The following is a 2,871-nucleotide window of genomic DNA, read 5'->3' as shown; positions in this document are numbered from 1 at the left end:
GCTAAGCCAGTCCATGCGCGGTACTACCGCACACGGGGTGCGGTACTACCGCATAGGCGTGGATGTAAAAAATTACATCCGCCCCTACTACCGCGATGAAGTGGCACTTGGCCTGGGGGCCACGGTACTACGGCTGCGGAGGAGCGGTACTACTGTGGGCTCCTGCGGTACTAGCGCACCGAAGTATGGTACTACCGCTCCAGGGAGCAGTACTGCCGCAAGCCCATCATCAGCAACCAGGACAAAGCAAAGAGGATAAACGGAGGATGCTCCAATGCGAATGGGAAAGGAGGAGACAAGGAAGAAAACGTGTACATGATGATTCCACCCGAACCTTTCCGACGTGACCCCCCTCTTAATAGTACGGCTTTCCTATGACTCAAATCCACCAAAAAGAAACGTAGAAAAACACCGTCTTCAATAGTCTTCGAGGGGCACCAAACCGTCCGTTGCCTAGCGATGAAACGTCTGGGAAGCTCAAGGCACACGATTAGTCCGCAAAAGCATTGTCATCAATAACCAAAATACCTTAGTGATAAATATGCCCTTACAATCTCCCCCTTTTTGGTGGATTGATGACAATACGGGATTTTCACAAAGGGAAATAATATTGAGCAAACGCAAACCCCTCCTCTCTAGAATATAGACGGGCTCCCCCTAGATGTGTGCAAACTAGATGGGTGCTTTGGACTGCACGACACACATACTAGGATCAAAACTCCCCCTATATTTTAGAGACAAGGCATATCTTGCAATAGTAAGGCTAACACTAGACAAGATAGCAAATACGAGCATAACATAAGTAGCACAATCATAAGCTCACTAAGATAGGATAGAGTGCATATAAGTAGCATAATCATAAGCTCACTAAGATAGGATAGAGTGCATATGTCTTACACCATATGAAGGATAAGTCTCAAAGGCGCAAACCAAACCAAAGCAAACGAGGTCCAAACGACAAAACAAACACACCAAACACGACACACGACTCGTAAGCACACAAATCCCTACACTCTCTCCCCCTTTGGCATTGAGACGCCAAAAAGGCAGAGAGGACACCTACACTCAAGGGGTGGCTCAGGCAGAGAAATCATCCCAACTCTCCTCGTGCTCCTCGTCAGACTCGGCGGCGGGGACGGTCTCCTCGATGTCCTCCTCAGTATCAGTCCACTTGTAGCCTTGCTTCCCCATCCATGCAGCCTCTAGCGTGATGACCTCCTCAGAACCGCTAGAGACGTCCTCTCCAAAGACCCTCATAATCTTCTTGTCATGGTGGCGACTCTCCTGGATGCCACGTGAGTCATGTACTGCCCCTTTGCTTGCATGCAGAAAAGAGTCTTCATCTTGTCCTTCAACTTCTTGGCCCACGAGGGCTCAGAGGAAGGATGGGAAGACCTAGCAGCACGGTCGCCAGCAACATCCTCTGCTCCAGCCTCCTCCTCATTAACAGCCCTCCTAGCAGCAGACGCCTCAGCACGAGTAGTAGTGTTGGCCCAGTTGGGCTTGACACGGAGACTGATGGGCTCATGCCGAATCCATTTTGGAGCAAGGAACTCATCATCAGGGTATAGCTTCTCCCAAGTCATGGAGATCAACAGAAACAGGTATGGTCCATAGATAGGTACCTTGCGGGTGAACACCGCAAACCGAAGCTCACACAACATGACGTGTGAGACATCAAGTGGCTGAGTCTGAGACACACGTGCCTCCTCGCACAGGAGCATCATATCCACCACATAGGCATGAACCTTGTCCTTGTCGCCAATGTGAGGGAACAGAGAGTTGCGGAAGATGCGATGCATGATATCCAGAAAGGAGTTCAGCACCCATGTCGACTTGCCACTGGGAAGCACCTTCTCAACATAGAACGGATGTAACTTGTTCTTGATAGCAGACTCAGGATTGGCATGGGGGCGAACACCAACGGGTGTTTTGAGCCCGTCATCAGGAACTTGGAGCAGATCCATGAACTCCTTCCAGGTAGCAGTCAACTTACGGCCATTGGTCATCCAGGTCATCCTCCGCTCCTCCCCAGGGTGAAAGTAAACTGAGGCAAAGAACTGACAGATAAGCTCAGGGTCATAGTCAAGGTAGAAAGAGATCACATGTTCAATACCGAACTGCTCCACCACATCCAGAGCTTCTCCAAAGTACTCACGAAACTTGTCCTTCCTCAATTGATTCATGTCTATCCACTTGACATCCACATAGGTATTTTGCTTGTTCTTGATTACATCCAGATAAACGAGAGTCTGCTGCTTGGTCCAAAATAATTCATTGCCTCTGAGGATAGCACGAGCATTCACATAAGGGTTGATCTTCCGGCGTTCGATGTACTCAGCGAGGGGAATCTCGTCCATGCCCTTAGCGGGTTCCTTGTTCTTGCTAGTGGTGGTCTTGACATTGCACTTGGGGGCACTGGAGCCCTCTGGTGCTTCATCTTGATGACTGCGCAGTTGCTTGGAGCCAGTGTCACGACTGGGATTGGAACGGCGAGAGCCACCACCTAAGAAACAAGAGAAAGCACACACAAAGAGCGAGAAGAATCAATGCAAAGACCTTAGCAAGACAAGAGAAACAAGTAGAAAGCATACGTGGCAATTGCCACCAGAGAGTTTGGACACCAACGGTATTACTGCCAGGTCGTGCGGTACTAAAATTTTAGTACCGCTCCTAGTCGCGGTAGTACCGTGCGAGGTCACGGTAGTACCATGGCTTGGAGCGGTAGTAAGAGCTTAGTGCCACAGCACGTGCGGTAGTACCGGACCAGCGGTAGTACCGCACAAGAGGCGCGGTAGTACCGCACCGCGTCAGATCCGAACCACTTTTGAATCTGACATGAACCACGAAACCACAGCGGTACTACAGTTG

This window comes from Triticum aestivum, chromosome 1A (genome assembly GCF_018294505.1).
Source record: "Triticum aestivum cultivar Chinese Spring chromosome 1A, IWGSC CS RefSeq v2.1, whole genome shotgun sequence".
Taxonomy (NCBI): Eukaryota; Viridiplantae; Streptophyta; class Magnoliopsida; order Poales; family Poaceae; genus Triticum; species Triticum aestivum.
The sequence above is the reverse complement of the archived record's forward strand: the minus strand, read 5'-3'. Positions refer to the sequence as shown.